This window comes from Xyrauchen texanus, chromosome 47, assembly GCF_025860055.1.
Source record: "Xyrauchen texanus isolate HMW12.3.18 chromosome 47, RBS_HiC_50CHRs, whole genome shotgun sequence".
NCBI classification, from domain to species: Eukaryota; Metazoa; Chordata; class Actinopteri; order Cypriniformes; family Catostomidae; genus Xyrauchen; species Xyrauchen texanus.
Window position 1 is genome coordinate 13,368,004 of NC_068322.1, and position 25,357 is coordinate 13,393,360.

A 25,357-nucleotide genomic window follows, 5' to 3' on the forward strand; every position below is an offset into this window, starting at 1 on the left:
ATTTGACTCAGTAATGTAGGCGATAATTAAGCTGAAGTCAAAGGTCAGTGTATTAGATTTTAGAGGGCTCTGGTGGCTGTACAGCAACTTTTGTAGTGTGCTTGTTGAAAAAACGTCTCGGGTTATGACTATAACCCTTGTTCCCTGAGAAGGGAACGAGACACTGCGTCGTTGAAAACGACTCTTTGGGGAACGCTCCTTAGCGTGCGCCTCTGAATTATGAATGAAACTATTCCAATCTTGATTGGTGTTGCGTCATGACGTAACATGTGACGGCATAACCGGATGCATAAAAGTGACGCCGGTACACATACACATTAGCCTAGCGATGAAGCAAGCCGGTCTCAGGCCTTGAGGGCGTGGCAGGACGACGCAGTGTCTCGTTCCTTCTCAGGGAACAAGGGTTATAGTCATAACCCGAGACGTTCCTTCCGAGGGAACTCGCGACTGCGCCGTTGAAAACGACTCTTTGGGGAACGAATGCCCACTAGGCCACGCACCGAAAAAAGGCCTGCCCTAGGGTGAAACTGAACTCAGGCACTCAGCTAGGACGAGAGCACACGTGCGCCAGGCGTACTAGGGAGGTGCAGACTGTAAAACCTGATGAAAGTGTGCGGGTAGCCCAACCGGCTGCCTCACAGATCTCCTGGAGGGGTACTCCCGATAAGAGAGCCCTAGAGGACGCCATGCCTCTAGTTTAATGAGCCCTCACGGCCAAAGGTGAAGGCAAATTGCGCACCTTGTAGGCCGAGATAATAGCCTGAACAATCCAATTACTAATGGTTTGTTTCGAGGCAGGGAGCCCCTTCTTAGGTGACCCAAAACACACTAACAGTTGGTCCGACCTCCTCCAAGAAGAGGACCTCTCGAGGTAAACACTCAAAGCTCTGACAGGGCAGAGCAAATTGAGCCTCTCTTCTTCTGCCGACACATGAGGTGGAGGATAAAAAGCCTGCAGGACCGTAGACCGTGCCGTGTTAGACGGCACCTTAGGCACATAGCCAGGTCTCGGTGTAAAATGGCTTTAACTCCGCCAGGGGCAAACTCCAAGCAAGCTGGCGTCACTGCCAGGGCTTGAAGATCACCCACCCTCTTTAGAGAGGTAATAGCTAAGAGAAAAGCCATCTTGAACGCCAGGTCCTTGGGCTAAGCCGACTGAAGGGGTTCGAAGGGGGCCAGGGATAACCCTTCGAGAACCACCGCCAGGTCCCAGGCAGGAACCCTGGACCTGGTTGTCAGTCTCATCCTCCATGTACCACGGAGAAAACGAATGACCAGCTGGTGCCTCCCCAGAGGCCCATCACTCAGTGGTGCATGGAAGCCGAAATGGCAGCCACGCACACCTTAAGTGTGGAAGGGAGAGACCACGAGAGAAACGATCTTGAAGAAACTCCAGAACTGAAGCCACCGGGCAGTTAACTGGATCTAATTCATGTTCTCTACACCAAGTGGAGAACACATTCCACTTGAGGCCATATAATCTCCTAGTAGACGGAGCCCTAGAGCTAAGTATGGTTTCAACCACCCCCGCTGATAGACCAGCATTTAGGTACTGAACCCCCTCAGGGGCCAGACCCACAGTTTCCACAGCTCTGGACGAGGGTGGAAGACTGTGCCCCCGCCTGAGACAACAGATCCCTCCTCAGAGGAATCTGCCATGGCGGAGCTATCAGGAGTGAAATTATGTCTGAGAACCATACTCGGGCCGGCCACATGGGGGCAACCAGAAGTAGACTGATGCCCTCTTGGCGGACCCTTTCCAGGACTCCCGGAGCAGAGCGATCGGGGAAATGCGTACAGGCTGAAGCCTCGGCCAAGCCTGTACCATGGCGCCCAACCCCAGTGGGGCTGGATGTGAGAGGGAGAACCAAAGTGGACAGTGGGACGCTCTCGAGACGCGAATAGATCCACTTCTGATGGTCCAAATTTGTCCCATATCAACTTCACCACCTCTGGATGAAGTCTCCATTCCCCGGCCTCAGCCCCTGCCTCGACAGGATGTCTGTTCCCTGATTCTGAACCCCGGAATATACATGCTCTGATAGACAGTATTTTCCCTTGGGACCAAAGAATTATCTGATGCGCCAGTCTGTACAGAGGGCGCGATCTGAGTCCTCCTTGTCGGTTCAGATAAGCTACCACTGATGTATTGTCCGAACGTACTAGGACATGGTAACCTTTGATGTCTGGAAGGAAGCTCCTCAGAGCCCTGAACACAGCCAACATCTCTAGACAGTTTATGTGCCAAGAATGATGATGGTCCAGCCACAGACCCCTGGCAAAGCGGCCGTCCATGACCGCGCTCCAGCCAGTGAGGGAGGCGTCTGTCGAAACGGTTTTCCGCGACATGATGCTCCCAACACTGGCCCTAGGGACAGGAACCAAGGTTTCTTCCATATTAGCAGAGAACGAAGGCATCTGCGCGTTACTCTGATTATACTGAAATGGATTCCCCTTGGGGAAAACACCTTGGCTTTCAGCCACCACTGGAGGGGCCTCATGTGTAGAAGGCCCAAAGGTATCAAGTTGGATGCCGCTGCCATGAGGCCCAGCAGTCTTTGAAACTGCTTTACAGTGATGGCCTGGCCTAGTTTTAACCCGGAAACCATCGCCAGAACGGACTCGACACGTGCAGGAGACATGCGTGCCTGCATCGTAATCGAAGTCCCACACAACACCCAGAAACGTTGTGCACTGGGATGGTTGTAACACACTCTTTTGTGTTGAGTCTCAACCCCAAACTTCGAATATGGCCAAGGATCTACATCTCGATGTCGAATCGCCATTTCTCGAGACTGGGCCAGAATGAGCCAGTCATCGATAAAATTCAGTATGCGGATGCCCTGAAGTCTCAGAGGAGCAGGAGCTGCATCCATACATTTGGTGAATGTGCGGGAGAGAGTGCTAGGCCGAACGGAAGAACCCGATATTGGTAAGCTTCGCCCAAAGCGTAACCTCAGGAACCTCCTGTGACATGGAAGGATGGGTACATGAAAATAGGCGTCTTTTAGATCTATCGTGACAAACCAGTCCTCGGATCTGATCTGACTCACGATGACAGGAATGGTAAGCATTTTGAACCTGAACCTCCTCAAAGGCCGGTTCAAAACTCTGAGATCTAAAATCGGCCTCAACCCCCATCCTTTTTTTTTTTTTTTTTTTTTTGGAACTATAAAGTACCAGCTGTAAAGACCGGACTCCCTGTCTGAATGAGGAACACATTCTATGGCCTCCTTCAGCAGCAGAGATTGCACTTCTTGTTCCATCACCTGAGCCTGCTCCGAACCACTGTAGTCTGCACCACCCCAGAGAATTTGGGGGCGGTGCCCGAACTGCAGTTTGTACCCTGATTTTATTATATGCAGGACCCATGCAGATATGTAGGGAAGATGATTCCATGCCTCTACAAAATCTACTACGGGAACCAGCCTCTCGAGGCTGGTCTCGGGTGTTTTTCGAGCACTGTTCTCGACTTCCTGAAGCGAGACACCGGCAGGATTTAGTCGATACAGTCCTTGTGACCACAATTGATGTGTGTTTTTTATTTTTTGACGCGAACGGCACGGTGTGTGTTCGCTGGAAATTGATGTGGCCCGAAGCGTCAGAGACGGCGGGAACCGACACTGATTTCCTGAGGACTCCGCTGAGAGAGCAACCTCGGTTGCTCTGCAGCGGAGGGGGGGGGGACAGCCCTCCGAGGTTCTACCACCTCGGTAGGACCTCTTTCCCGAAGCTTCCACTAAGGGAACCAGCCTCTCGAGGCTGGTCTCGGGTGTTTTTCAAGCACTGTTCTCGACTTCCTGAAGCGAAAGACCGGCAGGATTTAGTCGATCACGGTTTCTGTGACCACCACTGATGCTTATTTTTTTATTTTTTGACACGTAACGGCACGGTGTGCGTTCAGCTGGAAATTGATGTGGCCCGAGCGTCAGAGACGGCGGAACCGACACCGATTTCCTGAGGACTCCGCTGCAGAGCAACCTCGGTTGCTCTGCAGCGGGGGACAGCCCTCCGAGGTTCTACCACCTCGGTAGGACCTCTTTCCTGAAGCTTCAACTAAGGGAACCAGCCTCTCGAGGCTGGTCTCGGTGTTTTTTGAGCACTGTTCCCGACTTCCTGAAGCGGAAACCGGCAGGATTTAGTCGATACGGTTCTTGTGACCACAATTGATGCTTGTTGTTTTTATTTATTTTATTTATTTTTATTTTTTTTTTTTTTGACACGTAACGTTCAGCTATGCGTTCGCTGGAAATTGATGTGGCCTGAAGCGTCAAAGACGGCGGAAACCAACACCGATTGTGTGCGGCCATGTAAGCCCTACTTATTAAAGCAGATGTATCTCTGCAGGGCTTACTAGGCAGCGCCGGGGTTTTAGCCCATATACCGTGCCCCCAAAACATCATCTGTAATCAAACACTGGGGCTGGAGATACGGGACGAATCGCGGTTTACCCCACGATCTCGCTTTTAGATATCTTTGAGGAGATCGGGAAAAACGGCAAACCCCGGCGCTGAGTTTGTGATCTGTGCCGCAGGAAACGCACGTCTAATTGCTTTCAACTTGCGTTCCCTGCTCATTTTGTGGCCAGCTGATATTCAGTCTGGCCACGGCACGCGTCACAACCTCAATCAGCTCCTCATAAGCTTGGCCAAAAACTGGCGTGCTTGGCTCACGGTCGTCCGCATCGATGCTGAGCATATCCACTTCCTCGGAAGCAGTGAGCTCAAGCAAGGGGACCTGATCATGGGCAGAAGAAGCCGCAACGCGGGCTTCTGCACCACTCACAGTAGGCTCGGGATCCTCAAACGAAGAATGAGAACGTGCCGCAGCAGTCTCATTCTCATCTGCAAAATCCCGCTGCGAACCCCGCGATTTTAATCGCCGCGCTGCCTCAACAGACGCGGGACCAAAACCGTGGGGAACGCGAGCCTGACCGTGCACATCGAAGCACGCCAACCGGGAGCGCAGCACTCTCATGGGTAGTGCTTCACAACTTTCACAGGCAGATCCCTCGAGAGCTGCCTGGGCGTGCTGTGCTCCCAAACAGTTCACACATAAAGCGTACGTGTCCCTACCCGTAATGAAACGAGGGCAGGAGTGCACGCACTTCTTGAACTGTTCGGTGGCCATAATATTTTTAAATCAGACAAACACCAAATAAGACAAACAATTTCAACATAGAGCGCTTGCTGAAGAGCGAAAGCTAATGTGTATGTGTACCGGCGTCACTTTTATGCATCCGGTTATGCCGTCACATGTTACGTCATGACGCAACACCAATCAAGATTGGAATAGTTTCATTCATAATTCAGAGGCGCACGCTAAGGAGCGTTCCCCAAAGAGTCGTTTTCAACGACGCAGTGCGAGTTCCCTCGGAAGGGAACTCTGGTAAATTTGGGCTAAATATTTAATTAAGGGCACATTCTAGTTGCAAATTTTTAAAATGTATGAATATATTCAGAAGCTAACAGAATAGTCACTTAACAGAAGCTCATATTTACTTTTATGCGCACTAGCTCAGCAAATGTACTTTTTGAGTCAATTAAGTATTGACTACACAACTACTATGAACATGTTTTCAATTTCTAGTTGATTAATTTAAAATCCTTGAAAATACAAATGTTGGCATAAATATTTTGGAACAATCCTTTACTACTGTTATTTTTAATAAGCAGTGAAACCATTTAAAAATATATATTATTAATATCCGAAAATATTTTGTCCACCAAATAAAAGTCAGACCCTCATGACTGATTTGTGTTGGAATATCTATATATATATATATATATATATAATTATTAAAAATTTTTTTCATTGTTGTGTGCAAGGAAAATATTTTAATACTTTTATGCAACAGTTATACCTCTTGACATTTAAGTCATTAAATAACTTTTTAGCACAAAATGCTACAAAAGTTTTTCAAAAATCTTTGAAACCATCATGGACCCAAAGATAACATTTCTGCTTCACAAATGTGTTTAAACTAGATTTTTATAATTTCAGACAATATTATTTGTCAATTAGCCTAATTCTAAATGTCTAAAGGTTAACTAATTGTATTTTATTTTGTACTTTTACTATGTTCCTAAAATCAGAAGGATATCTTCATTCAGAACAATAACGCATTTCAATGTGCTAGTAATAAACAGTTTAAACTGACCATAAACAGGGTGAAATTTTCTCTGAACATTTACTGTTCAAACTAAAAAGTAACTTCAAGTAACAAAAATTGCTTTGTACATATCCACACAATACTGGGACTTCAACTAAAGGGCATCAAACTATTTTGTACATGACTGTTGAAACCCAGTAGATTAGATCTGTGAGAACTATTTGACTTGGGTTCCAATGTATTCAAACTCATTCATGCCTTCAGTCAGGAACACTAAATCCGTATTCACTTTTAGAGAGAGTGCTCAAAGTTGTCCACAAGCCCACACTTAAACATATGTCTCTGGTGAGGAGCTGAAAGTTGCTGAATGACAAGGAAATTACAATGTACTCCAGTAGTTCAGTTCAACTTTGCAGGGTCATCTCAGTTCTGTGTAATCAATATATAGCATAATTACAGTAGTTCAAATCCTGGTGACGGCCACATCACTGGGACAGTGAATAACCACTATGTAAATATTCTTGAACTCTGGAAAGCAAGGAGTTTGACCTCAAAAACCTTTTCTGGAAAGACTGTATTTGTAATTATTTTTTTAAATTAAATAAATATATATATTTTTTTTATAAAAAGTATATATATATATATATATATATATATATATATATATATATATATATATATATATATACCGTATATGCCAAGCTAAACTAGCTATGAACAACCATACTTCCCCTTCTGTAAGGGAAATGAATCAGAGGCAAGTGTAGAGTTTCAAACTCTTGTGAGTGCTATACAATTAAAAAATTACATAAAATAAAAAATAAATAAAAGGATTCATGGCAATTGACTCTCAACCTCAGACTGCTCATTAATTCGCAATGCAGGAGAGCATATTTTAACAATTTTCGGAGGTTCTTTTTAATTCTACACTTACTGTATCAAACAACTGATCCAGGATAATTTTTAAAAACTAAGAATTAGGTTTTTTTTTGGAAAGCTGTTGAGGTTTTCTGCAATAACATTCTACAACAACAGCTTATGACCTCAAATAGACCTGTTCAAATAGATATATATATATATATACAGTATGTGTGTTCCCTGGGAACTGAACCCATGACCTTGGTGTTGCTATAGCCATACTCTTCCAGAACTACAGTACATGGAACCCCTTCTTCTCTGTTTATTCCCAGCAGGAATGAAGATGCAGTAGGAGCTTAGAGTGTCAGGGCCTGGTCAGCAGTATGAAAAGACATTTGAGTGTCATAGATTTCTGCTTTGGCAGTCACCATAACCGATTCTGTTTGCGGCTGGATCATGGGAAGAGCTGTTGTTGCATTTTAGTTGCCTCCTGTAAACAAACCACAGGCTGCTGCGAGAGCCAGGCAAACAGACAAGAGCAGAGACTGATGGTGTCATGTCTTTGTGGAATAATAATAATAATAAAAAGACTTCTTGAAAATGAAAGAGATTCTACATAGATTTACCACAAAAAAATTTAATAATCACTTTACTATATTTTTGCTGGTGAAATGAAAACAGGAGGTGCTAAAAAAAACAACGACTTTTATTTGCTTTCACACAAATAACATGTATGAAAACACGGCAGATTTATTAACACTTACTTTTCAATCTGTTCCTCACACAATTCTATCTTATGACATCCAAGCAATTTTACTGTTGTGCATAACTTGTAAGTCGATATATTTTAACTTTTGCATGAAATAAGCAAATACAACTTCTTCAAATGCAATCAAATTAAACAGTAGCTCAACTGATAGAGCATTGCACTTGCAATGCAAAGGACCTGAAGAGCATGTGAGGTGAAACATGAGCCAAAAGTGTCATAGAATCAGCACAAAATTATGTAGTTGCTTAAGCAATTGTGTTTTTCATCTAACATCTGCTATTATGACATTATCGGTTAGGTTTGGGTTTAAGGTTAAGGCTAGGGTCTTAAAACCTCATCTGTTCAGGAGAAAATATATCTGCTTTTAGCACCACACAGTGGATATTTCACCACGTGAACCACATGATACGTGTAAGGAACCACGATATAGTATTTTGCAATGTTCATGCTGGATCACATTTTTACCTGAAATACACTTGCTTTAAAGAAATGTAGGAGGAATGTATTTGTAAATTATTTATCATGTTGAATATGAATTATCAGTCAAACCGAGGTTATGTTGGTGTATCATAGGCTGGATTCAGTGGGCCGTGTCAGATGGCTCAATGTGGCAGTGATTAGCAGAACTGAGTTCAAACAAATAACTTCAGATGTGATTTCTCACAGACACAGCTCAGTGGTCTAACTCTAAGCTTCTGCCAGGCTGTTATAGGCCATCAGCCTTGATTTCTCCCTTTCTGTGGGTTGGGCAACATTCTGATCCAAATAAAACATAAAAAAAAAAAAAAACAAAAAAACAGGAATCAGCACTGGCCTTTCTCTGGTCTTAAAAAGGTGCATTTTATTAAAGGAATGAAGGACTTTCCACTTTCCCTCTCATATTGTTTCTACATGTCTTCCCTGTTTTTCAATCTACCTTTGCTAATGTCTTTTAGGGCCTTGAGGTCTGGGTTGTGTCACAGCAGATAAAGTCTACTTAGATAAAATAAAATCTTTCTCTCTCTCTCTCTCTGATTCTCTTTCTTTCCATTCCCACACAACAAATGTTATTTTTTCTTTGTGTTAAGATGGACACAAAGCAAAAGTCAAGCTACATCAGACCAGTAGACTGTCATGATAGCTAACATAAACACAGAGGTGCTCCAACCCCACCCCCAAGACAGATACATGGGGCACAACATTTTTGCAGTTTTGCATACACACTCAGAAATGAGAAGCTGTACCCCTGCTTAAACATACACACTAGCATACGCACTAGGTTTGTATTTATTCACGAGACTACTCCATAGCAGGTGGTCTATGTACAGCATAGCGTTAGTTTGCGCAACAATTGTAGTTCTGTAGTGTTTAGTTATTACGTCTAAGAAAAGTTGCTATTTAAGCAACTATTTAATGTAAGTATATTGGGCAGATGTGTTGTGATCACACTAACATTTGTGTGTTTCTGTTAATGTTTATCAAATAAGTAAGAACTACATGGTAAGAAATAATGTGCATTTAATATTAGCACATACATGTAATTACAATGTACTTTCACATTAAATTACCAATTTTTAGCTACTATAATACACTGTATTAGCATATAAAGTAATATATTTGAATATTTGAAGTATTGCTTAATGAAAACAATACTGCTCTTTTCACACACACACACACACACACACACACACACACACACACACACACACACACACACACACACACACACGCTGTAGTGTTTCCATGTTTTATGGGGACTTTCCATAGACATAATGGTTTTTATACTGTACAAACTTTATATTCTATCCCCTAAACCTAACCCTACCCCTAAACCTAACCCTCACAGAAAACTTTCTGCATTTTTACATTTTCAAAAAACATAATTTAGTATGATTTCTAAGCTGTTTTCCTCATGGGGACCAACAAAATGTCCCCACAAGGTCAAAAATTTCGGGTTTTACTATCCTTATGGGGACATTTGGTCCCCACAAAGTGATAAATACACGCTCTCACATACACACACACACACACACACACACACACTTACTGACCTAATGCTCCTTTCAGCAATGACTCACACAAAGGTATTTACAGGCTACAGGACATTTGAAACATGTGTGCTGCTTTCAACACAATCAACAGTTGATTTTAAATCAAATAGATCTTAACTTTACACCCCACAAAACAGCCTCATTTTATTTAATAATTTTTTTATTTATTTAATAATTGTATTTATTTATATACCTTCACAGAATTCCCCAAACACTGAGGAAATGTTTCAAAAATGTTATTATCTGAGCATTCCAATGGGTTATGTATCAAAACTGGAGCACAAATAAGGCATTGTATTAAAAAATGAAAAAATGCAAGAATGTGTTCTTAATATTGAGCTCATCAAACTGCACTCCAGGGCTACACTGACCCAAAACGTTTTTTGACCACTTTACCCTCAGCGGCCAAAATGGTTCCAGACCACTAACCCAAAATCCAAAGCAACTGCCAGAGGATAATTAGACTTTCTCACAGATCAAAACTATGGTTCAGCCCATCAAAATTATTGTCTTCAAATGACCTACCCCAAAAGCCACAAAAAGTCGTTGAATAACCAATTATATGCTGGAGGCTGGCAGGTTATTTTGGCTCATGAAAAAGTAAAAGAAAAGATCTGAGCCAGTGATCACTCATTCTAAGAAGTCCTCATTCAAATTGGATGATTTAGTCCATCCCAATCTATACCATCTCTTACTTTACACACAAACACCCTTTCGATCTTCTTAATTTCCTCTCTCTAAGACAATGTTTCATTGATCTGTCATAGACAGCACTGCTTTGACTTTGGTCCAAAACTCTCATTTCCTTCCCTTAAAAGGGTTGAATAGCAAATAAAAGGGAAAAGCCAGCATGGCTACCATTTAATGACTCATCACAGAGTTAAAGACCAAATGGAGACCTGTTGCTTTCAAAGAATACTTATTTCATGGCCCAGGGACACTGTCTATCAAGGGAGGAAGAAAGAGGTCAAGAATCAAGAGTAAAAAAAAGTGTGTAAAGAGTTCTGAGTGGTCTAAAGTGGTCTTGTATTTGTTCAAAATACATTTGGATTCTACACAGCTTAACATTAACACTTTTATGTTTATATTTATGCACTCTCCAGTGGCTTATGTCACAAAGCAGGATTAATCAGCTAGTAGGATCAATTTAAACTTAGTTTAAGCAAACTCTAAATTTGAGGTACCAGTAAAGTGTATAGACATTCATCAGGGTTCCTCGCCATAGTAACATGTGCTAATCGGCTAACCTGCTCCGGGGCAATTTATGTTCCCGATCAGAGATCACATCCAGATACTGGACCAATCAGCTGTGAGCAAAGTGACAGTCACTCCCCCCAGTATCTCTAAAGTTCACTTCATTGAGACAATTTTATAAATCTTCAAAATAAGCTATTTATGATCATTATTTATTGCAAGAAATATTTTTTTGACAGTCTTCCATTTGTTTAAAGACTCTTTCATTTGGGGGGCCTGGGTAGCTCAGCGAGTATTGACACTGACTACCACCCCTGGAGTCACAAGGTCGAATCCAGGGTGTGCTGAGTAACTCCAGCCAGATCTCCTAAGCAACCAAATTGGCCCAGTTGCTAGGGAGGGTAGAGTCACATGGGGTAACCTCCTCATGGTAGCAATTAGGGGTTCTAACTCTCAATGGGGAATGTGGTAAGTTGCGCGTGGATCGTGGAGAGTAGCATGATCCTACACATGCTGTGAGTTTCCGCAGTGGAGCACAGCGAGCCAGGTGATAAGATGCGCAGATTGATGGTCTCAGAAGGCAACTGAGACTTGTCCTCCGCCACCCAGATTGAGGTGAGTAACCGTGTCTCCATAAGGACCTACTAAGTAGTGGGAATTGGGCATTCCAATTTGGGGAGAAAAGGAGATAAAAAAATGTATAATAAAATAAGACATTTAAATTTTTTCGCAATCATTTTCCCACACTGGCCATAAAATATGTATAAATAAATAAACCTAAAATAATTATATAATTTCAAGTAAGATATAAATACAAGATCAATAACGATCGAATGACTTCAAGATAAAAAAAAAACTTATATTTCAGAAAAGTGTGAATGCCATCCAAACCCCCTTCTTATTAGGATTTGCTGGCAGAGATGCCATGAACATACAGCATTTCACTTGAAGTTCAATAAAAGCACACTAGCACACCAAATATGTCTTTAAAGAACAAAATAAGAACAAATAAGTCTTTATTAGTGCATACCATCTACTCATTTTCTAATTGCTCGCATTTTTATTTTCTAATATGTATGTCTAATAGTATTCAATTATATTAAGTTAGAAATTTACATTAATACTAAAGCATTTAATTTAAATTTATTTAATTTCAAATCAAGATATTCAATTTTTAAAATTACAAGCCTGAATGTTCTTTTTGTGGACCTATGTCAAGTTACTTTCACATCAATATATTATCTATTTTAATATTTTCATCACATTAGGATTTTTTTCGTGCTCTAGCAGCAACAGCAATGTTTCTTCTTGCTGTGTAAATTCCTTATCATTTACAAGTGATCCTCTGTGCTGTGTGAATGTATTGTAATTATTCATGATTTGACAGTGATTGTTCATTATTATGTTGAGTAAATGTGTTTTGATTGATCATATTTTTTATCGTCCTCTTGTGCTGTTCTAACTGTGTTTAAACATTAGTTACTTATAACTTAATATTTATAATAATTTTCATAAACATCTTCAGTGGAGAAGTAAATCTCGCTGATTCTCTCGCAAGATGTGACTTGCGCTGTCTTACATACGATTGGCTGTTCGCTTCATTCATGTGAATGTGCACATGAACAAATCATAACCTCGGGATCCAACTCTGAATTGATAAAGTTGGTAACGAGCATCTTGATACCGCTTAACCCTAATGAAGCCTGCTTGAATTTGGTGAGTTTTGTCAAACTAAAACAATCCTGGAATCCTTACTTGGGCGTTGCTAGGGTTAATTGGTTGCAAGAAAGTAGCTTATTTGCCCAAGTCAAAAGACACCATCCCCAAGTCTCTATGACATCCTGATCCCAAGATATGTGGGGACCTTTTCAGTGGGAACCTATTCAAACTTAGTAAGGACCAATTAAGGCAAAAGTGTGTTCAAATGTTGAAAAACTGCACTTTTCATTATAAAAAAGTCCTGGAAACATTATACACTAACTACCCATGTACAAAAGGGAAATATAATTGTGCCATTCTGTGCTTCATAGTTGTGTTCCCTCATATGATAAAAAATGATCGGAATATAATGAGTTCAGTTAAATTGGGTCACTTTTTGACAGGCATTCCAATGTAAAGTGGCCCAATTTACCTGAATTCACTCTACTTGTGGGGAAGTGAAATGGCCAAGGAATATGTCTCTCATTTACGACTTAATCCCTCTCTCTCTCTCCCTCTCTCTCCTACTCTCCCTCTCCACTGAATGTTTTGAGTTAGCTGGGAATTTGTGGTGGGATTACCAGGAAGTGCCTTGTCAGACCTGCCTGTGATTGGAAGGAAGCTATATCATTAAAGGATTAATGAGACACTCATCCCATGCTCTCACTCTCTCTTTCTCTCTTTCCACTTCAAAGAAGTACACATTCATCCTTTAACTGATGTGGCTCAAGGCGATTTGGCTTCCATGCCATGGTTAAAAAGTATAGGATATAACTTCAATGAGTGGAGGCAAGCAGACCGTCTGTGCAAAACCTCTCCAACAAAATTTTTCCAGACCAAACTCCCCTTCTACTGCTGTACTTCAGACAGATCAATCAGAGAAGACTGGTGTAATCAAACCCTCTATGCTTTTTTTAGGCCTTACATTCACAATTTTCTTTTTTTTCTAATGGCAAGTGGTATACAAAAGAAAGGAAAACAGGGATAGAAGTCAGAGCAGAGCAGAGAGAATAAGGGCACTTGCAAAGTAAATGGCTTTTTCACAACACAAAAACAACAATTCGTCCATCACAGAAAATCCCAGCTGTACTCTCCTCTCAACCAAAAGGAGAAAAGCACGGAAGGCATTTATGATCCAAACATTAATGCAATGTACACTCACATACTGTAGTCACAAACACACATTGTTCTTTTTGCCATAAAACACATTTAATCAATATTTTCTCATCATAATGAAATCCATGCATACGCATCTAATAACCAAACCATCCGAGTCAACATACCCACCCACCACTGCTATTATCAAGGTATGCAAATGCAAGAAGCTTTGAAATAAGCCTATGTTAATGCATTTACTGTACAGTAGATATACTCAATTTTGACAGGGTCAGAACTACTTTTTTGTCTTGAAGTAATTAATTTTTGATGAGTAGTCCAAAATACTTTGAAAGCTTCACTTAAAACAACCCACTTCAATCTGACAATTAAACAATGCAAAAAAAACACCAAACCACTTTTTGGTGACTTTTCTGAAGGGTAATAACCACATGTCATCATTCATAGACCTTCACAGATCAAAATCCCCTCATAGAAGGGTAACTAGAAAAGCTTTCAGAGAGTGCACATGAATCGGATCTTACCTGCACGTACGGGAAGTGTAGAGCTGCAGGCTAAAACACCCAGAAATCCAGAGGAGGCTGGAGCTGATGTGCAGCACGGCAGGCCGAAGTCTGATCGCAGAGTGGAAGCAGGCAGCCAAGATCAGGCAGGTGTGCTCTGTCAGGGGGGAGGGGATGGAGAGAGATTGAGAGGGAGAGAGAGAGGAAGGATGAAGGGGAGGGAGGCAAGGAGAAAAGGGAGGGGTTGATTTCTTTGTCCCTTTCAAATGAGACAATTGGAGAAGAACTTCCCCCAGCATGGAGTGTTCCAAAAGCAGTTTGGAATAAGAAATGGAGAGCGAGAGAGAAAACAGCAAGAGAAAGTTAAAGGGAGAGACGAAAGGCTGGGACTACAGGCAGTGACTGCATTGGCTGTTTCCCATACTGTGTCATCTGGTTAAGATAGGGAACCCTGTATACAATAAAAACATTTCCCTCCCTCTCACATAAATGTTTTTTCTTTGCTCTTTTTTGGTGGACTTCAAGCTGTTTTTTTGCATGGTGGAAACATTCCCTCCTTTCTACCGACCACACTTTTGTTTCTTTTGAGACAGTGACCCATAACCCCAACCACACACACACATGAGCGCGCTTCCCAATCCGTATTAGGCTTGTTTGTTTGTACTGAGTAACAGGCATGGCAAGCAATTGAATGTGCAAATGGGGGGACTCAGAATGGGAGGGAGGAGTTGGCTCACGTTGAGCAAGTTGCTGAAATCAAGACAGTTTTTCTTCTCTTTTTCCTTTATGTATCTCTTTTTACTTTTTGACTTTTGTTTCTGTTCTGATTGAAAGACTGGTAACAGTAGGTTGAAAGTTCTTCAAATGAAATTGGCCAGTGCCTACCAAAATTCAAATTTATTTCCCTATTGGCTGAAGCTGGAAATGTTGTTGAACTTATGGGCTTCTGTGAGCTGCAGTTTCCAGGTAAAATGTCCACAGAGTGGTGCAAAAAGCAGGTTGTATTTTTTTAACTGTAAATGATGTAATACAGTGAAAAGGAATGCATTTCTTTTTTAATCATGTGCCCTAGCCTAAACCCCAACCCTAAACATAACCATCATTGGAGTAAAAATATTACATTGGAAAATACAACCTCTGAATCACGATCATCATTGATTATGTGAATGCAATTTCTTTACTGGTTTCCATGCGACCAGAACCCGAATCTCTGAAGCAGCTCTTGCTACGCATTATCAGTAGTACCACAGGAAAAGGTAAACACTTTTAGAATGATGCAAAGGTGTGTGATGGGTGATGCCACATTTCAGTAATTCGGCAGAATGTGGTCAATTTCAGGAGGGTGTATAATTCCTAAATTACATTACATCTTTGAACTTTTGGGTATTTTTGGCACATGTTGAAGAGACAGGAGAAAATAAGCTACACATTTGGATCTCCCTGGACATCTGGACCAAGTCTATAAAACCTGGAGAGAGCTATGTGTGCCATTCACCTCAATGGCAGTTGCTCAGCTGACGCATGGAGCCTGCATGATGCTATCTTCGCTCAAGGGGATACAAGTTTTTTTGACTACTGTACATTTTTGAGCTATAAATGACTAATCACTCTGGAGGGGCAGAAAACTTACTGAATTGCTGATGGCACCACAAGAATATGTACAACATTGCCAAATGCTGGTGTCCCTGTGTCACCACCAGGCTTTTTAACTAGCTTAACCAGCAAGATTTATTTAGTCGACAAGCACCACCAGCTGGGCTTAACTGGTAAACCACAGGTTAGAGCTTGTCCAACACTAACTAGACCAGCATTAAAATTCATACTGGTAAGAGCTAGTCTTTTCAGCAGGGGAACTATTTATTATAATATAAATAAATATTTGAGATTTACATGTTGCATTCTACTACTGAAAAAAAAAGTTTTTGCCCACAGAACAATGTATTTAACAGCAGGAGCTAACTGCCGATGCTAACCTTGACCCCAAGTTTAGACTCTTCCACATTCTTTCAACATTGAATAAATGGAAGGTTTTTGAAATCTGTTCTCACTAACCTCAGAGCTTTGTATTAGCTATAAGGACAGGTGGAGCATTGGAGACCTTGTGTGCTCACTTAGTGGAAAGTTTGAGACAAAAATGTGGCGTTAGATCAGTGCAGAAGGCAGATGACCTGATCATCATCACCTCCGGCCAGCTACCTTGGTTGAGCTCAGAATCATAGAAGCCACAGTAAAACTCATAGTAAACCTCAGCCAAATGTCTACATAAAACCATTGTGTGACCCCCACCCTCCATTATGTCCTTCTTTCTCTTTTCCATTCCTTTGCTGTCCTTCACTTACTCACTTTCCTGTAGATCAGTCAGATTAGTTATTTGATTCACCATAAGTAGGACAGCGATCTTAAATGAATGCATATTTTCACAGGTGGGAAGTTTAGCTCAAAAAACAATAAATGACTAAACATTTATATTCCATATGGTGACTCACATCCTCTTTTCCTTTGTCCCAAGGAACATCTCCTTCGGTGTAGTCCATTCTGTTGCTGAGAATTTCGTGATTAACCAATTAGGACCAATGAGATTAAAACAAGTTGCAGATGTTATTAGGTTTTTCGTTGACCTTGTTAACGTATGCTATGAAAATCCATCAGATGCTAACCAAAACAGGGCTAACCAAAACTAAGGGTACGTTTACACGACAACGATGTACTAAAAATGGAAACGTTTTTCCTTTGCATTTTTGAAAAGTTTCCCGTACAGACGACAACGTTGTCAAAATGGTCCCCGTTCACACAGATCAGTGAAAACAACTAAAAATGATGTATTATGCATGCCAGGCCAGTAGTTGGCTGACACTACGTGCATGCGCACATAAGCATACTTCCACAAAGCGGTGAATACAAACAATGAAGATGGCAAAAGCATTGAGCAATTTTGTCTGGATGGATGATGAGGTTGCTTTATTACTACATGTGACCCGGACTATAAAGCACGGCACCTTTTTAAGGACACCAACTGGTGATCTCATGTTGGTCTGTACGCCCTGGAGGTAAGGACAAAGTTTTCGAAGTACATGCCTATTGACTGAACATGTAATACGCATGCGCATGATATCATCGTTTTCACAAATGTGTGTTTTTGTATGTTTGTATGTTTACATGGAGACAATAACGGCATCGTTTTCAAAAACGTACACTTTGAAACCCGTTTTCAAAAGTTTGCATTTTCAGGCCCCAAAACGCCACTGTCGTGTAAACGAACAGTCACAAAGGCATAAAAACGTTTCAGTTTTTAGTTGAAAATGTTGTCGTGTAAACTGCCCCTAAATTCAAAGGTGGTCGAAAACGCACATAACACTTAATTTGTAGTGAAGGATTGTTTACTCACCTGTCAATAATCCATTGCACTAAAACAAGAGTTTTAAACTTAAATTTGCACATAACTGCCAATTGTGTGCAACTTTAAAAGAAAATTACAGTCTGATCAAACGTATTAAGTTCTTTAATTTCTTCAAAAGTGCCAGATATCAACATACAGTGACACAGATCATGTAAACACATGCTTCTGAGGCTCAGTTAAGACAGGTACTCTACTAAACTAACTGAGGATTCTTCATGAAATGTCATATTTATGGTTACATTAAAATTCAATTTGTACTGCACTGATATACAGAAAGAAATTTAGCCTACTGTATGCAGTTATGAAATCAGAGACCCTCTTTTCGAAATCAAAGGACATTTGAGATGCATATTACTTCCGGGTGTAAACAGAGCTCTATCACACCTGGCCATTTGTGATCGGATCACCTGAGACGGATCTTAATAAAGCTTGCTTAAGGATAGTTGACACTAGGTCCATGCTGCTGTCAACGGCTGTATTTAGCTGTGTGAGCCTGCATAGCAGTAAACCTAAATGTGGAAATCATTATTCTGAAAGTCAAGATGAAGTTATTATGCAGAGGATTAGAACTGAAGGGAAAGAGAACACATTGTGTTGAATCTAAAATTATAAACTGTCAAAGGGCACGTTGAAACCATGTACACACATTCAAATGTACTGTTGACATCCTGACATGAAAAAGGCTTTGAATCATTGCATAAAATTTAAGTGAAAATCCTACACCATTTCAGTGGTTAGTTACACAATGCAAAGTGGGCTCTGGATCGATGACTCAACTTCTTTAAGCAGTCTGGATTCAATCTCATAACTGGTTCAAGTGTGGCAGAACTAAAGCAGCTCTGTCTGCCTTAAATGCAGCTGGCAATATGCAGGGCAGCTTCAAGACATGAGACGTGATGTATGAAAAGGGAGATCAGAGTCTGTTAGAATCATTAAAACCTGTGAGAAGAGTGTTGACCAAACTATGGCAGAGTAGCACAGTGAAACCTGAACCTCTCCTGATTCTGTGACTGCAGAACAGCTGGGATATAGGAAAAAAGACGCAGAGAAAGAGAAAAACAATGAAAAAGTTAAGGATATACAGTAGAAAGTCTGAAAAATCAGAGTCAGAGACCCAACATAAACAAGTAAAATAGGTGCAACATAAACAGAAGTACAATAGATTAGGAGAAGTGACTAATATTTACATGAGTATTAAACTTCGTCATCATTGGCCAAGCTAAAAGCACTCAGTGGAAAGTCTTGGTTTAGTGTCGCAATACCTTTATTTTTTCACCAGTGTAAATGTCAGGAAACTGCAACTTCATTCTGCTGAGTGTTTCTGTAAAAGTACATTGTCACAACTGCAGCAAGAACACACTGTTTACCATAATCCAAGACATACAGTATGTACTGTATATATACAGTATATATATATATATATATATATATATATATATATATATATATATATATATATATATATATATATATATTATGATGAAAAAAACAAGATTTGGAACTTCTTGGGATGGTTTTGTCTATTGTTTCTGATTATTTTCTTATGTTGAGCTGATGTTAGCTGACTGAAGGCTTCAGCCAAGAGCTACTCTGATATAATCCCTACATCCCCAACCACATTCACCAAAGAGAACCATACACAACCTCATTTCTGAAATCAAGGCCTTGGAAAACACAGCTCTGGGAATGTGTCTGGGTGTGTAATGTTTTCTCTTTCCTCTTTCCTCCTTTCTATACACTTTCTTTTAGTATGGTTAATACAGAACTAATATCCATATCAAAAATATTTTGCTTAGTATTCAATACATTTATTAATAAGTTCCAAGTTCAGAACAGTTTACAAGTAGATTTTACAACCAGTGAATCAATTTATACACTGTCCAGGATGTGTATAATCTTCTCAAAGTATTTGTGATTTTCAGGAAGACAATCTAAGGGTACTTTTAAAAAACAGATTAGCCAGATGTTTAAACCAAGAACTAATTCAGCTAACCACTATATTTATTCTCAGGTATTACACAATCTAATTCATTATTGTTCAGAATGGAGAACTGAATTTCGTCTTATGGACAGATTTTGATATTGTTTGGAGTCAGTTTCTCTGGTTTAGTCTGAGTTTGATGTGATTTATAGCATCCATCACCAAACAGCGTTTACTCCTGGCGACTGAGTCGCAAGACTACCAGTGCCCAACAGAGCCATAAAAATAGTGTTGGACCTGCCAAAACCCCAAAGAACCCTGCAAAATTCTGCGAAAAAGAGCCCCATACAAATCTGATAATAAATTAAACTGTCCACAACTAGAGAAATCCAGAGACTGCAACCATAGACACCAAATAATCTAAATGAAATTGTACAATACTAAATGAGATCCCATACAACCAACAATAATCACATACTGTACATAAAGCACAGACATGGACCCTTCGCAAACCTCAAAACTAATAAAAATCCAAATATAAAAAAAATATAAGAATAATTATGTGACTAAAACTTCTATGGGTCTCTATGGGAGTGTTATCTATCTAAGAGTGAATTTTTCTAAGATTGAGCTAATCACCGTTTTGTTAGTTCTACAGGCATTAGCAGTTATTGTGAACATCTATCTGTACAGAAATCAAGTTTACAAAAAGAATGTGTAATTTCCCTGGATCAGTAGGCTTATACAGGTAAAATTAATTTAGTAAACTATGAATTTAAAATGCAGATATTGTCTGCAGTTGGATCTAATTTAGCTTACCTTTAGAATAGGTCTGTTTGAATTCTGCAACATCTAAAACCAAGGGCGTGGTGTAAATATTTTTTGAGGGTACAATTTTTTGCTTGGCAGTCTTGGATCACTTACAAGATAAGACATGCTTACTAAAAAAAAATAATACTTTAACGTTGTTTACTTAAATGTAAAAAAAATAAAATATTATTATTACGTGTGAAAGGGCATCTGGGTTCAAATCCTAATGAAATACATATCTTTTTTTTTTCTTCTTTCTTTTTTTAAATCAAGCAAAATTGCAACTGAACTTGGTAGCCAGTGATTACCATGTTTTTTATAATATGTAGAGGAGCAACATATGTATTATTTCCATGTTTAAGAAGTTTTAGTAGAGTTTAAGCCATTGCCTTGGTCACTGCCATTGTGACAGGAGGCCAGTTCGTGGCCTACTCTAATCACTTTAAAATGGTTCTGATTTGTCAACACCATCAACAGGCTTCTCTAATCGACCTTACTGAAACTCATACAGTAATACAAGTGTTCACAATATAAGACATACAGTACATGTAGCTTATATTCTCTATGCAGATGGGATATCACTTGCTCAGCTGGATCTACTTAAATGATCATGAATTAACATAGGATTCCATGTTCAGTTACACGTTCAATTATACAAACTATGTGCCAAAGAGCTGGAACTCTGAGGTTCAAAAACAGAAGAAAAATGCTTTAGGAAATTTTCCAACATGAATAGAGTGACTTTCTGAAAGTTCCTCAGCTAAACTGCTGAAAATGTAATGTCTGAAAATATCAGTAAGAGCTTCTAAAGATTTGAGAGTAAAAAATATATCAACAATTTACCTAAATCACTGTTCTGTAATAGCTAGCAAGTATATTTTATCTATCTATCTATCTATCTATCTATCTATCTATCTATCTATCTATCTATCTATCTATATATTTATATATATATATATATATATATATATATATATATATATATATATATATATATATATATATATATATGTGTGTGTATATATATATATATATATATATATACACACACAAAGAGACTGACTCTGTATGATTAAGCTATGCATTGACTTTGTAAAAGCAGGAATAGTTTCTCTGTTGCAGCAAGTTTTTAAGATACCCCAGAGAGCCAAATGTCTGTAGTTTTTTCACTGGAAAAAATGTCAATGATAACAGTAGAAACAGATGTTTCCGCCCAATATACTCATCTCAATGTGTAACACTATCTTACACACATACACAAATCACAAATGAAACAAACACATAAGCACACCCACACACTTGCATCCCCCCAACAAACACTCACTCTAGCCCACAATACTGTGTACACACCCAGCAAATGTATTAGGCAATTCCTGAGGAATGTATGAATTCAGGGGAGATCTGGAGTCTGGCTGGTCAGGAAAGGGCCAGTGGAGGGGAAAAAGATTCAGCACACAGTCCACACTCAGACACACATCAAAACAAAAAGACATGTACATTTCTGCAATTGGCTGCACTGTTATTCAAAGCAACATACAATTATATTCAAGGTATCCAATGCATCACTTTGTGTTCCCTAAATATCAAACCCATAACCTTGGCATTACCATCCTCTACCAGTTGAGCTTAACGGAATGACAAGAAAACATCATCCATAACAGTCCTCTTTTAAAATGTACACCTTTAAATCTCCACCTTAGACCAGCACCAACCAGTAAGTGGTGATATACATGAAGAATGTGAATCGCCAAAAAACTAAAGAAGAAGAATGTGTTAGTGAAAGTGGAGATTTATAGCATAAAAATGACTTAAATATTGATATTTTCTTCACCCACACTTATATCATTTCTGAAGACATTGATTATACCACTGGAGTCGTATGGAATACTTTTATGTTGCCTTTATGTGCTTTTTGAAGCATCAAAGTTCTGGCCACGATTCACTTGCATTGTATTTAACAGAGCTGAGATATTCTTCTGAAAATATTTATTTGTGTTCTGTAGAAGAAAGAAAGTCATACACATCTGGGATGGCCTATGGGTGTGTAAACGATGAGAGAATTTTCATTATTGGGTGAATTATTCCTTTAACTCGAATGAGAAGCAATCAAGAGTTAATTGCTTTGTTCAAGGGCATTAAAAGACTGTAGAACGGTGCTGGTTTCCCATACACAATACACTTTTGATAATGGCAGTGCCTGATTTACAATGACTGACTGACTAAGTTTGAGAAGCTGAAATAAATAACTGGACATCCTCTAGAGGAAAATGCATCATTTTATTGGAAAGTATTAGCAAATATTTACTGGATGCAACTACATAACTCTTCCATTACTGTGTTTTAAAAATTATGAGCTTTTCATGTTGCCTTTTCGCTCTCATTTTCTTTCTTTCTGTCTGCCATGAATGACCATTCCCATCGTTTTATTGTTCCCAGAGCTCAGCAATCCCATTGATTTTATCAAGGCTTTGGCTCAGCTCTTCTGTCTAAGGTTTGAATAAGTGGTCAAATGTAACCAAATATCTTGAGCCAGTATTCTGTTGTTGTTTTTCCCTTCATAGTTATTTTAAAGATATGCCTTATCATACCTAACAAACTGCTTTGAAGCTCAGATAAAATAAACTGACATCGTTATGCCAAGCAAAAGCCTAACAACTAACAACATGAAAGGCAACAAAGAACTCAAGGGTCTAACTAATTCAGAAAAATATATCCAACAACATGATGGGAGTAATTTTCCACCTATGCTTTTAAGTGCATCCAGCACAGAGTTAAAAAGCCACATGAGTGTCAGAGAGTTTGACTGAATAGAAGGTCAACCATCTTTCTTCCACGCTGTGCTGAATGGAGCAGTGTGGAGCTTTCAGTTCTTTCTCTGTGATGGCCGCCCAGAATGCCTGGTTACACTGAGTGCCAGACGAAACACTTCCTTTACACAGTATATGTCAGACCTTGGAGCCTGGCCATCAATACCCCTGTTTTGGTCTAGTTGTGTGTCTTTGTGTGTGTTTGAGACTAAGAAGAAAAAAGATGGGTGCCAGTTCCCCTTCTGTCACTCACTCAACATTGTGTCGATGTAGTGAACTAGGGGTCGCTCTTGGGAGCCCCAAAACACCTTCAAATCTGTGAGAAATAGCCAATGGGAATTGGTGTGTGGAATTTGCATGCCACTCCCCCGGACATACGGGTATAAAAGGAGAAGGAATGCCTACCCTCATTCCGATTTTTTCTTCGAAGCCTAGTGTTTGGGTATCAAGGAGTAGAATACTACTTCTGTTCCATTCACCTCTGAAAGAAGCATATGCGGTTGGATATACGCCGCATTCCAGCAGCTTTCTCTCCTTCTGCACAATTAGTGAAGATTATGCCCCTGGGCGCTTCGACAGCACTACTAAAAGAGCATATATTTCTGAAACGAGTATATTTTCCTCCATTAGAGTAGCACATTGAAGTGTATGTCTTTTAAAAGATGCGTCTTTTTAAAGATGCCTATCCATCTTTGTGTGATTCCTGGATGCGGCCGTTATCTCTCCACCTCCGACGGCCACGGGCGCTGCCTCATGTGTCTGGGTGTGATCACACTCAGACAGCGTTCGTGGATGGTTCGTGTTCTCATTGCGAGGACATGACCATGGCAACGTTGCAATTGTAGCTTTCCTTCTTCCGAGCGAAAGCAACTTCAGCCTCCTCCCGCTCTGCGCCTTCTACCCATGGGTTCAATGAGTGAGTTCAATGGGCGCAGTCTCGGCAGGTAAATACTCGCATGCCTCCCATTCCCCAGAATGCTTGTTTGCCCCCATTGAGTTTTGAGATGAGACCAGCTCACCTCATGGCTAGCTTAACATCTCATTCGGGGCTCGCAATCAGGATGAGTTCTCGATCGCTGCATCGGAGATTGGACTGGCGATATCGGACGTCGAGGACGCCTCCGCCCTGCATGCCATGGCCCTCCTACAAGTACACCAGGCCAAGGCACTTAAAGAGCTGCATGTGGGTAGTCCTGCACGTGGGTAGTCCCGATGTGCAGGACTACCCACAACCGACCTCCGCAACTGACCTCGCACTCCAGGCGAGGAAGGTCATGGCGCGAGCACTCGGGCAGGTGATGTTCACCTTGGTGGTCCAGGAGCGTCACCTGTGGCTGAATCAGGAATGTCCCTGTAATAAGTGCCACCAGACACCGAGCATTCACAGCCAGGGCCCCGCGAACGCAGCCCCCCCACCATCGCATGCCCGGCTGCACCACACCTATGGCCAGCCGGTTGTGATGAGTCTCGAGGATGGCCCAAGAGGCCCTCCTCCTCAGTCGCTAATCCGCCCTACGCCAGGTACACGGAGCAAGGTAAGTACTTTGAGGACCCCCTCAGAGCAGCTGTCTCGGGTCAAAGCAACGCTCCTTGACATGACATTGCCTAGCAACCCCCCCACCACACCCCGCCGCGAGGCCCCACCCCCAGGTACGTCAGATGTGAACGTCCCCTTAGTGCCCCTCGCCCGGACCTTGGATGCATTGCTAGCACTTTCCAACCTGTCGCGGTGGCTGGCCAGGACCATCCGACTCGGCTATGCGATTCAATTCGCCAGGCACCCGCCCCGGTTCAGCGACGTCCACTTCTCCTCGGTGCAGGGCAAGAACGCGACCCTTTTATGCAAGGGTGCTATAGAGCCTGTCCCTCCAACCGAGATGAGGAAAGGGTTCTAAAGCCCTTAATTCATCGTACCAAAGAAAGGCGGTGGGTTGTGGCCAATCTTGGACCTGCAAGTCCTGAACCAGGTTTTACACAGACTTCCGTTCATGATGCAGAAACATATATTGGTGTGCGTCTGGCAAGATTGGTTTGTGGCGGTAGACCTGAAGGATGTGTACATTCATGTCTCAGTTTTACCATGATAAAGACCCTTCCTACGGTTTGCTTTCGATGACCGGGCGTATCAGTTAAAGGTCATCC

General features: G+C 40.9%; 1 protein-coding gene across 1 annotated transcript in view; it reads right to left on the reverse strand.

Annotated features, from left to right (window-relative positions):
- The window catches only part of LOC127639240 (decorin-like), a 35,442-nt gene extending 20,865 nt beyond the window's left edge, over nt 1-14,577 (reverse strand). The window contains exon 1 of the mRNA XM_052121152.1: nt 14,302-14,577. The gene's annotated coding sequence lies outside the window, so the exon portion shown is untranslated. The remainder of the gene's footprint in view (nt 1-14,301) is intronic.
- Between the last annotated feature and the right edge of the window lie 10,780 nt (nt 14,578-25,357).